Here is a 12982-nt window from a genome sequence, read left to right on the forward strand (position 1 = left end):
ACATTTTTCAGTTCAAAAGTGTTATAGTTGCCCGTGATCATGCAATGTTTACCACGTTCCACTAGCCTTTGTACAAACTGTGCAGGGTAGGCCTATAGTGTAGTTTATAAAAACTAAAATAGTATAAAAATATTTATTTTTTTGCAAACGAACTAGTAATCTGTTTTTCTTCTACAAACTAACTATTGTAGAAGAACAGATCGCCCTGTTCTTCCGAGACACGTTGCATTCGCACTTTTTTAAATAATAAACCCAATTTACAAAACCTGAATCAAAGCTTTGCTTTAGCTAGTTGAGTGGCCTCCGATGGACGTAGGCCTATGTCTGTCGCATAGTAATTCTCTAATAACAATTCTCATTGCATTTCTCATAATTTAACAATAAGTCTAGACCAGTGTTTCTCAAACTTTTTAGCCAGGCTTGTTTTTAAAAGAAATGTAAGGTCCCACTAGACCTACTACAGATCTTAAATTATGTATTTGGTGAGCCACTTCAAAGTCATCCGTGACTCGCTAGAATGTTACCAATCCCAACCGGTTGGGCGTATGCCGCGATTTGAGAAACACTGGGTTAGAAGTTAGCAAACTTAACCCACTACAAGGTAGTTCCTAAAAATTCTCAATGAGCTCACACTTGTAAATCTACTTCCTTGCCAAGTAACAAAGAAATATGCTTTTACTCTAAATCAGTACGTAATACTACAATTGTCTTATCTTGAATCACGGCACAAAGTGATAAAGCTAATAAAAAATATAAAAAGTAGTCTTAGAACATACAAAATATATCATCTTTTTTGCATGTTAGATTTTTTATATTTGGCTGAAATAGCTTTACACGCACAATCTCAGTATTAAACATTTTTTACAGCATACAGCTAACCTATCGCCAAATCCTTTCGCCGACGCATTGTATGCCTAATAACATTCTAAAATCTACACGTCATCCTGTTTCGCACTACTTCCTTGATTTCACATGATAGCAGCACGTCAATTGCGTAGGCACGTAATCATGGTGATAAGTTCCTAGTTTCAGCAGAAATAAATTTCTGCAAGTATAAACGTTTAACTAAAAAGCAAACCAAAAAACTTCTCAAAGGGCAATGCTCTTCAACTCATTTTGCCGTTGTATACCGCAAACCTTACAAACACCAATTCGTAAAAATAAGATGAATAGGTGTTTGGTAAAGACTAGCCACAAAAAACACTGGCATAAAGTCACTTAAAAATGTTTAAATGTTTATTGCTTTTTTTGCAAAACCACATGCGAATAAAATGGTCAAATATTTCGCAGGGTTAATTAACTTGTAGCAATCTGTCGCTGAATACTGACTATCTAACATTCTAACTGAACGGATGTTTCGACAACGTACTGTTTTGCAACTACGGTATTGTGACGTTCCGGAAATAATAAACAAAGCATAGAAATCTGTTATAGCACACCACCCTTTGCTGTACAACTTTAACAGTAAATCGTGGTTTTAAACCTGCAGGTTGCGTACATTTTGGAGCTTTTAGAGTTTTTCAGGACCTTTTTACTTTGTTTGGGCAATTATGTTTTGTGCACAAAACGTCGTGAACGCACGTAAATATTTTCTTGCAGTTCTCGTTGGTCAATGCGCTACTATTTTGTTAAATGACTATTTACCTTCGTATTTTTTTTTCATAAAAATCCCTTGACACAAAAATCTCATTTAACACTTTGGTCATTGCGCTTTAGATTAAATTCAAGTCATTTGTCCGAAATATTAAGTCAATTTATGTCAACCTACACAAGACTGCCAAACACGTTCTATGTCTATGGAATTATATTGCTGAACGCCAATCAAACTGCAAGTCTATGAGAGGCTCCTGTTATTGGCACATAACATACGCTGCTGTAAAAACGTACGAGTGACGCTAAATAAGCAGTTCATATACTAGTGCATTTAGCCTAATCACATCAATACACATTTCCAGTGTTGTAAACACTTACTTTAAAATGTAAGTACGAGTAAATTAATTTGCAAAATACTGTCCAAGTCAAGTCGTTTTCAAAACATAAATTTTAATCTGTTTAACTTATTATTTTATTCAGTTTCAAAAAAAAATTGCCAAAAACAAAATTAAAGTAAGAAAAAAGTTTTTCGTCAATTTAGGGCAGTGCTCTTCAACAAGGTATATCGTATCCACAGGTGTATACTAAATGAAAGGTAGAGTAAACAACTGACCAAAGGTATACAGATCTAGGTCAACATTAGTACATACCACAACTGTAACAAAATCATTTTTATCCTGAACGCACATGTTGTATGTCCAAAGCTTTCAAGAAGACACATTCCTGTACCCCAACCCATACAGCCGTTATAGTAGTACTCAACTCGGTTGTCATATGATTAATATGACACGGCCACACTGAATAAAACGTTTGACAATTTAAACCTAATAAACGCAAAAAAGAATTCCCTCCTTAAATGCATCTAGACCAGGGATGTGAAACACACGGCCCGTGAGAAAATTTAGTGCGGCCCGCAACCAACTTTAAAAAACAAAATATTTTTATCTCTTTTAGTGTCTCATGTGTTTAAGTTACTCAGGCCATGAACAAATATCCAGTTTAAAAAAATGTAAATCAATATTGAGGTGCTTTCTTTGGTGTATTTTCATACTTATTGACTTGTTAATTTTTCTAATCATCTAGTGCAAGGTGGCTAAAACCCATAACTACGGACCACATGTGGCCAGCAACATTGTTTTTTAGTAATGGCCAAACTTTTTCATTTTTAGGGGTACACTTCAAGTACAGTATTAGCACCCGATCTCAATAAAAAATATCAAAATTATTGAAAGACATATGTAGGAGTAAGGCACCAGGCCATGGCCCCTTTAAATTATTTTTTACTTACTTCAACCATAGTCTAAATCAGGGGTGACGAACACGTTGCCCGCGAAAGAATTTTGTGTGGCCCGCAAAGCATTCAGGTGAGACCACGGCAGTCTTGAATTTTATTTGACCCGCTACTACTCCTTGCGATGCGATATCAAAAAGTGATAGCCAGATTAAATAACGCGTATATATCATTCAGGAATTGTAGAAACGGTTGTGTACAAAGTGATGACACGCTGAAGGCTATGTATTTGAACTAGCCGTTGCTTAAATGTTATCGCGTTTATGTATTAAAGGAAGAGTTTCCAAACTTAAGAGCACTCAAATAGTCATCTGTTTTTGGAAGCACATATCTATGCGAACACTTTTTTTTAAATGAACATCACAAAAAGTCGTTACAGGTCAAGGATAACAGACGAAAATCTTAGTATGCAGTTGAGAGTTGCCACATCGACAAGCAAAAATGTTTCCAAATTTCTCATTGAGCAAATAACTTTATTAAATGTTTATTTGCTATTTTTTATTATTTCATATTTCAATATTGCGTTAAATAATTTAAGCTGTATGGTTCGCATGGGTTTTGATTAGTTTCGTTTGATCAACAATTGTTTATGATTTTAACAGGTTTTATAGTATGAGTAAAAAGTTGTGCGGCCCGCTTACTCAGCGGTAACTGACAATGTGGCCAGCGACAGCAAATAGGTTCGTCACCCCTGGTCTAAATGTACCACGCATGATGGCATTTATTGCGTTAAATTAGGGGAAAATTATCCCGCTTTCCAGAAGTCTAGTTATTTTTGGTTTCAAACGCGTCTCTTTCTAAACTGAAAGCTTGGCCAATTTAAACCAAATAAATGCAACTTTTTATTAGACTTCGGTCAAACAGCAGGATATCTGGGAAATTATTTTCTTTATTACGTCACGTTATAGCGTAACAAATAACCTACGGTGTTTTGCCTGAGAAGAAACGCAAATAATGTTATTATAACCCTAGATCAGTGTTTCTTAACCTTTTTTACTTGGGGGCGCACCTAGAGACGTGTGAAAACGTGGTGGCGCACCTTGCAAGCGAAACGAGCGCGAAATTTTTAAGATGTACCGATATTTATCTTAAAATGCCTGCATTTTTTATTATATTGGTTTTATAGTTGCCTATCTTTAAAGGGACTTCCAGCCTTTGAGACTAAAAACGTTATTTTATCCATTAAAGTCTTATTCCGAATAATCTTGGACTATGCTTTTTCCTTTTGCTCGCGGCGCACCTAGCAGCCTTCCACGCCGCGGCGCACCGGTTGAGAATGATGACAATTTTGTACCACCCTGATAGAGTGTATTGCGATCCGCGGGTTAATCCGCATAGCTTCATATGGCCCTTAGAGCAATTTGAAGTCGAGACCCTTGATTTAGACCATTTCTTTAGCGTGTACGAGTTTGACCTAGAACAGGGGTGACCAATTTTTTTCATAAACGGCTGAATAACTGTAAGGCCTGACCATCTCCGGCAGGGTAATTGACCCCCGGGGCCAAAGTTTAATGACCCCTGACCAGAGGCGCCCGCAGAAAAATTTCCAGGGGGGCCAATCAGGGGCGTATCCAGAAAATCAAAAAGAGGGTCCTGAATTTTCAACTTATGGAATTCCCTTATTTTCCGTCTGACTTAATTAATAATGACGTCATAAAACAGTGTCGGTATGACGTCAGAGAATGGTGATTGTAAGACGTCATAAAAAAACTTATCAGAAACAGCCAACGTCCAGCAAAAGCGAACCTTTAGACGCAAAACGAACACGTACGTCGTCGACAATCCTATCAGGCGCAGCTGCGAAACCACAGTGTGCAATCGTTAACATCAGGCGAAAAAATCAACGAAGACATAGAAATATTTGTGATTAATTGTGGTAGCATTATACATAATTCGACTATCAGCAGCGCAGTTTCCTAAGTTCTATGAACGAAACTAGCGCTAAATTACAAGCACGCCCTATTGCAAAGACGATATAAATCTTGAGAAGCACACAACATGGCGTTAACTAAATTAGGTCGACAAAATGCGAATCCGTATATTTCAGAGTTTGGAGAATGTATTTTAAGGAAAATAAGCCGCGGGCCAGATTATATTGCTTGGCGGGATCCGGCCCGCGGGCTGCATGTTGTCCAGGTCTGTCTTAGAATTTGTCCAAAGAGCATAATTTTGCGTTAACTATTAAATGGAGACTTTGAAACGTGCATGGCAGTCACCATTATACCTCCTTTTAAGAATCTGCTTCAGTTAAACAGATGCCGATGTTACACCAACATCGGATATTAGCGCAAAGAGCAAACAGCGAAGACATTAACTGCGCCTAACTCGACGTTTTAGACTTTGGTTTCGCATTAGCTTAGGACGCGTAACCCAATTACTTAAAAAGCACGCCGCGTCGAACGGTTTGCTAAACCGTGACAAAAACGAACAGAAAACAATAATATCACTTACAAAAGGACGCCACCGGGGGCAATGGATAATATATAATATTTTTAACCCTAATAAGTAATACATATTACACTTACAAATAATACTAATAATCGTATCGTATTTTGAAATTCCAGGGGGGGGGGGGGAACAAGTGCTTTATCATTGATGTGCAACCAGAATCGTTTGTTTTCACCATTCGGATTCAGGCAGTTTCTGTTATTCGAAAGAAAATTCTAAATATTTGCAGTTGCTTCCGGTAAATAATACCGTGGAAATTCCAAATTTCTGAAAACGTTTGTTTAGCTCTGTGGTCGGAAAACTTTTTTCGTCGCTTTTCCGGGCTAAAGGCCCACTACATAAAACCAGGGCTGCGGAGTCGGTTAAAAACAACCCGAGTCCGACTCCGGCCAAAAAAATACACCCGAGTCCCGAGTCCGACTCCGGCCAAATGTAAGATTTTGTCGAGTCCCGAGTTCAGCTCCGACTCTACAGCCTGTATTTTACCCATTTACGCAACTAAATTAAGGTGGATTTTCTGCAATCCACTCATATTGGTGTCATAATTGATCCACCCGCATTACATGGTTTAAAAATATTTCACATTTGCTATTACACTTTTACAACTTAATTACATTTTGCCGCCTTAACAGTTAAAAAAAATTTGATACTGCGCATGCGCATGCGCTCGTCGGACTCGGGACTCGGGTAGTTTTACGCGGTCTTACCCGAGTCCCGAGTCCGACTCCGGCAAAACAAACCGACTCCGTCGAGTCCCGAGTCCGACTCCGACTCCGCAGCCCTGCATAAAACCACTACAAAAACAGTGTCAGGGTATAGGTTTAAGGTTGGAGACATTAGAATGACTTCACAAAGTTGGAAACACTCGCCGTGCAAGTATGAAACTAAAATCCAGTTTAATTGAGCTTATAAAAAAATGATACGTGACGCATGGCACAAGGATATGAATATTGCTCGAAATAACGGCATTTATAGTAAAATTTAACAGAATATGGACTGTACAGTTATGATTACATGACGCAAGAAATTATTGAATATCGCTTTTGGGCTGAGTAAATTTCAAAGTAATTTAAGAAATATGGTCTTCTCGAACCGACCGGCGTGGTAATAAGCAACTAAAAAAAATGCGTCTATTTGGTTTTAGTTGGCAAATCGCTTACCTTAGACGTGTACATGAAAGAACACTACACCATCTCCACAGCTGAATGGCAGCACCCGCAATCACGCAAAACGTTCGCACGAAACACGTAAAATAAATCAATTACGTTAATCTTGTTTTAAAATTTGGATAAATGTTACTCCTGATACGATAGCAATATTGCAAAGTTGATTAGAAAATTAATTATATTCATCTAGATATATTTTAGTATAAATTGCATTTTGCAGGGAGTCTAAGTTTACACAGCGTTAAGCTGTTGACACCAAGAAAAGGGGAAATGTTACACGGCACCTTAATGCCGAAAACACTGCCAAAGCACAATGTAAAACATACTATAAAAGAAGACTACGCGCGAAGCGCGAAACATTTTGCGTTTACATATAGTTAAAGTATACCAAAAAGTATAGTTTGACAGGCACTCTCAGGGCCACATTGGCGAATGAGTCTGAACCACGCTGAGACAATATAAAAAATCTTAGCCACACCAACTTTTAAAATACAGTGCAATGAATGTATGCCTGTATGGCTATCACACGGCCCATAATTACATCATAGCACCATACTATTTAAAAGTAACTCGTGGCTCACTAAAAATGGCTCTGCGGCCCACAGTTTACCGATCACTGGGTTAGCTCGGGTTAGCTCTCAAGCCTCACAAGCCCCTTTACAGACCCTATCATGGCTGACGCTCCATCCTTGGCGATGGCAATTAGTTGTAATCATCATTGCTTCTTTTATATCAAAACATAGAGCTCATGTGCAAATGTGCCAATAAACTGGAGTACCGTTACTGTAATACTAAAAGGGAGGCAGTGCATTCGGAGAGGCTATGCGGTGTAATTTTTGCGTTTATAAGTTTAAATACAAGACGTTAAGACTTTAACTTATAGTTAAAACAGGCAAATGTATAATTAAAGCGGGCATGGCCTCATAACCTCCTGGATACGCCCCTGCTTGGTAAAGTACAAGATGAATAATTTGCTAAATCTTAGACAAACTGTTGTTTGAACTAAATATATAACAACTGTTCAACTAAATTTATGATATTAGCAAGTAGAATGGGTTGTACGTGTTAAATATATTATTTTTAATTTTTGATGGCGTTATGTTGTTTACCACTAAACATTCGTATTACGTCACAATGCCCCAAATTTGGCGTAACGTTTACAACGTGAAAGCAGGGCATTCTACATCAGTGGTTCTCAACCGCCGGTCCGCCAAATATATTACAAATTTATATCTCAATTGCAAGATGTTGAAGGCGGCTTGTCCATCAAATTTAGAACTTAGCCAGTTCCGTAATTTGCAGCATTGTGACGTAACATAGAGTTAATGGTCTACTTTGGACTTTATCGTACGTCACGATGCTGCAAGTGTTGTGCCCAACTGTTTAAATGTAGGCTACAACTTGTTTAAGTCTTAAACTTTAAGACCTGTTGTACGTGAAAAACTTCAATAGAACCACGTATAACACGTATGATATCAAAAAGACACCAGCAAATTTCTCATTACATTAAAGTTTTCGTTATTTGCTTTTAAGTTGCATCCTTTTGTCATAATTACATTTTGGATTGATTTTAATTTTTGAAGGTACACCGGTCCGCAAAAATTGTTTTAAACTTTACCGGTCCGTAAGCTAAAGAGGTTGAGAACCACTGTTCTACATTAAAATTAAGCAGGTGTGTTTTTGTGCGGGGAGAAACCAACAAAAAGCGAAACTGATAGTTAACCCTTCTAGGTAGCGGCTATAAACCATTGAAGTATATTTCAAAAAAGATACGTAAATTAGATGCCAGATCACAGCAGGGCTGCTGAGTCGGACTCGGAACTCGAGTAAGACCAGGTAAAACTACCCGACGTGTGCGCAGTACCAAATTCCGAAACTGATAAGGCAGCAAACTGCAAATTGTTAAGGTGGAATAGCATATGCTCGTGGCATATTTCCATGATCCTATGAGTGGATTGCGGAATATCCACCTTAATTTAGTTACGTAAATTGGTGAAATACAGAGGCTGAGTCAGACTCGGGACGCGATAAAATCTTTTAATCGGCCGGAGTCGGACTCGGGTTGTATTTAACCGACTCCGCAGCCCTGATTGCTAGTGCGAAACCAAACATAGAAAAATGTTTGGCACGCGAGTTGTTAATATTTTGACATTATTCATAAACTGGCACACTGCGTACAAAAGGTTGCCGATCCCTGCTATAGTCAAATAAATAAAAATGACTTTTTGTCCCACGCTGTTGCAAACTATATCTTTCATTCTCATATTTTCGTTTTGCGGTGCACTTTTTGCAATACAGTGCAACATATCCAATGCGAAAAATACGGAAAATCTTAATAACAAAATCCACCCGGTTCGATTTGTTTTACACGCTTTTAGCGCTCGTGTTAGGATAATTCGGGGCTTTGTAGGGTCTGTGACCAATTTTACGCTTCAAGCGAACTGTGTTACAACTGGATCAGGTGAACATCGAATGCGCAGACTAATTAAGCATAACGAAACGTTACCAAGCGACGCAGACTACAGATTTTTAAGCTTACAGTTTTGTATATTATAAATGTTTATAATTTAACCCGGTAAATAGGAGGTTAAAGACTTTTATTGTTGCTAAAGCATTGGCAATCATCTTTCATACCAAAGCTTAATTAGTCGGAGCATACGCTGTTCACCTGTATCCAGTTGTAACACAGTTTGCTTGAAGCGTAAAATTTCTAACACATGGTCTAACACAGACGCTACAATGCCCCGAATTATCCTAGTTTGCGCTACAAGCGTCTAAAACAAATCGAACCGGATGCAAAATCAATCAAAATAAGACCTACACCCGTCAGAATAAGACCTAAAACTAGTCGGAACAAGACCAATACCCGACAGAATAATACATTAAGTCGCCAGGATAGGATCCGTCGGAATACCAAATCTCAAACTTGTCAAACTAAAACCGAAAATCCAATTGTATTATAAGTAAAACCCTTCATAATAATGTTGCACTGAATATGTGAATAATAGAAATCACCTTGACCCTTGCAAGATAAATGTCGACCTTAATTCCTGATCAGTAACAGCAAAATAATCTAGCAAAGCTAGCAATTCAGGTCAGACACATTAACCAGATCTTAAAAAGATATATATATATATTCCTTCATAATAAGACCGAAACCTGCCAAAAGACCCGTCGGAATAAGATTTAATAGGCCTACTGGTCGAAATATAACCAAATTCCTAAAGAACAACACCTATGAATTCGTCGGAAAAAACTTTTTTATTTTGTGAAATAAGACCGAATACTGTAAGATTAATACCAAAACTAACTTAATAAAACTCAATTCAGAATAAGGCTAAAATAGGACTGATATACCTGATAGTCTTAAAAAACGTCTGAGTCGAAATTAGTCCTCAAACTCGGAATAAGACCTAAATGACTAGAACAACGCCTATTAAACCTTTAACACAATCCCAAACCTTACCCCAAATTGATTAGCAACTTTCCTTAAAATTTCAACCCTAGCCCAATTTCTAACCCTATCCAATACCCGCCCATAACACCCTAACGGGGGCAAACAATCCGGTGCTTAAACAGTGGGGAACTATGAGGTAATAATGCTATATTCCAGGCGCTTACAATTTTAGCATTATTTATTTTTAGTTTTGTTTATAACTTTGATGAAACCACACAAAGTTTGGGGCGCGAACCCATACGCTGGAATTCTGGAAAGCACGTGCGTCGGGCGTAGACCAACAGATTTAAATTTAATTTACTCTTTCTGGTTTTTTTATAATTGTCTTGCCTCTTTCAAGACTGATTAATTTCTTTTCTTGAGTTTTATTCACCTTTTTTACAACCCTAAAGAATTGATTTTTACCTTTGCTTTAGTTAAACATAAAGTTAGGAGATTTTAATATTAAAACAAGAAGAACAAACTTTTTTTCGATTACTCAGTTGTGTAATTTATGGAAAGAAGTACAGACCCAATATTAAAAACAGAAATGTTTTTACCGGTCTGCTTGAACGCCTTCAATTATATTACCCAGCTAACAATTTGACGTCGCAGCGACGTAGATTTTTGGTTTAAGTTTGGTCGATAAGACGTTGCAACCAACGTTATTTCTACGTAAAAGCGTCGACACTTTACGACCTAGATGCGACGTTGTGCAACTACGTTATTTATACGTTTATCATAAACGTTATTTTTACGTAGAAGTGTCTACTCCAGACGACGTAGATTAGACGTTGCAAATTACGATGTTCAGCGACGTTATTTATATGTTTATCATGAACGTTATTTTCACGTAAAAGTGTCGACACCAAACGATGTAGATGCGACGTTGTGCAACTACGTTATTTAGACGTTTATCATGAACGTTATTTTCACGTAAAAGCGTCGACACCAAACGATGTAGATGCGACGTTGTGCAACTACGTTATTTAGACGTTTATCATGAACGTTATTTTCACGTAAAAGCGTCGACACTTTACGACCTAGATGCGACGTTGTGCAACTACGTTATTTATACGTTTATCATGAACGTTGTTTTTACGTAGAAGTGTCTATTCCAGACAAGGTAGATTAGACGTTGCAAATTACGATGTTCACAGACGTTATTTTTACGTAAAAATGATCCGGACAAAGTTCATGCGACGTTGGAAACTATTGTAAAACTAGGTTATTGAAAACGTTCACATTGTTATGTTTGCGTAATAGTTTGGACTCCATGCCCTACAAATTACGTTTGCAACTACGGTATAATGCGCAAAAAAGAAACATAATAAAGATTTTTTTGAACTTTTAAAACACTTATACTTGTGAGTGACATATCTGACTGTAATTATTTACACTTGCAAATTCTTAATAAATCTTCTAAACAATTACCATCCAGGAAAATATAGAAATAATATAGTATTGAAGTAAAACAAACACAGGAGTATAAAAATGTTGACAATAAAGAACTGTAAAAAAGACAAGAAAACTGAGAAAATTGGTCTGTGGACCTGCAAAACACACGAATTTTATAGTGTTACTTAAATTGCTCTATTACACTAACACAGTCTAAAAGACAAAATTTAAAATGTTTTGCATTTCACAGACTATGTGTAAAACAATGCACATTGCACATTAAAACAGGAAAGTAACGTTAACAACAACAACGTATTGAACAAATAAGAACAATGCAAATCCAGCGGTGTAAAACGAAAATCCAGCAGTTTAATCCGAATCTGAATGCGTGTGCGATACATCGAGAGAGCTGTTGGCAAATAATATAAAAATTAGGGAATAGGGAAGTGACTGCTAGGGCTATAGGGTCGAACAGGAGAATATATACCTTATAAAAATGGCTCATTTGTTTGTCAAGCTAAGGAAAACCCCATCCAACTTTCATCTGTTTAGGCTGCATTAACTGGGAAATGTGATTAATGACTACAAACATAACTTTTAACTTCATTTACCTTATGAAACCAAATCGAAATGAGCAAAGCCAAAAAAACTAATTGCAATGATGCACATGCTTCTACATGGTACAATAAATGCCCAACTGGTTGCCTTAAACAAAAAATTTAAAATAACCTGATAGTTATTTCATGTTTTTGATTTTTTTATTATGTCAGCAAAGTGTTTTGTGATTAATTGTTCTCACTATTGGTAATATTATGATCCAGACGTTTGGAATCCCAACACAATTCAACCATAGTTTCAAAATTTAGATGTGCCATTTATTAATTTAGCCAAGTACAGAAATTTTATATCACTGTTAATGTATTTTCTTGTGCAACCTGAATTTGTTTGGTAAAATTTAGTATCAAGGATTTTTATCTCATTTTTTTGCCAATAATAACATTTAATAATGAATATTAGTATTTTTTACATTTTTTAAACTTTGTTTTTATATTAAAAAAATATAGACCATTCTTAGTACCAGTCTATGGTATAATTTTTTCCCAATAATTCTGTCATATTATGTTTATTTTGCCTTTACTTATTGTGTGATAGCGTCTTGTGCTGTGTAGCTTCTGGTCCACAGAACGCAGACTGGTCAGAAATATATAAAATTAAAATTTTGGTGACATTGTATAACTATCACTGGTAGGTTTTGAAAAAAATTGCTGCCCAAATAAAGAAATTTAAACGCAGCCAGGATACATTTTAAAGTCTTTGTTGTTAGCATCTAGGGCAATTGCAAGCATAAAACAAAACAGTAAGAGTCAAATAAATATAATAATTAACAAAAATCTTGAAAATATTAATCACTAATTTACCTGTAAATATTGATGAGCAGCCAAGTTCATGAGGAATATCTTTAACGTGTACCCTTCTTCAAATCCCACCTTGAACTTTTAATCAAGCCTTTAGTCGAGATCTTCAGTAATGAATTTTCAAGTGTTCATTTGGGGTTTTATGCACACCCAAGGTATTTACGCTGGCATGATACAAAGATCAAGATTTGCATTAAAATTGTCTAAAAAATTTGGGTGTTCACTCGCCGTAGAA

General features: G+C 36.7%; 1 long non-coding RNA gene across 1 annotated transcript; it reads right to left on the reverse strand.

Annotated features, from left to right (window-relative positions):
• Positions 1-11375: 11375 nt before the first annotated feature.
• On the reverse strand, positions 11376-12982 carry LOC146164198 (uncharacterized). Its single transcript, XR_014494536.1, has 2 exons — positions 12751-12982; positions 11376-11741 (listed from the first exon to the last, which is right to left on the reverse strand). It is a non-coding gene; the product is annotated as an uncharacterized LOC146164198 (long non-coding RNA).

This window comes from Ascidiella aspersa, chromosome 2, assembly GCF_963924565.1.
Source record: "Ascidiella aspersa chromosome 2, kaAscAspe10.2, whole genome shotgun sequence".
NCBI classification, from domain to species: Eukaryota; Metazoa; Chordata; class Ascidiacea; order Phlebobranchia; family Ascidiidae; genus Ascidiella; species Ascidiella aspersa.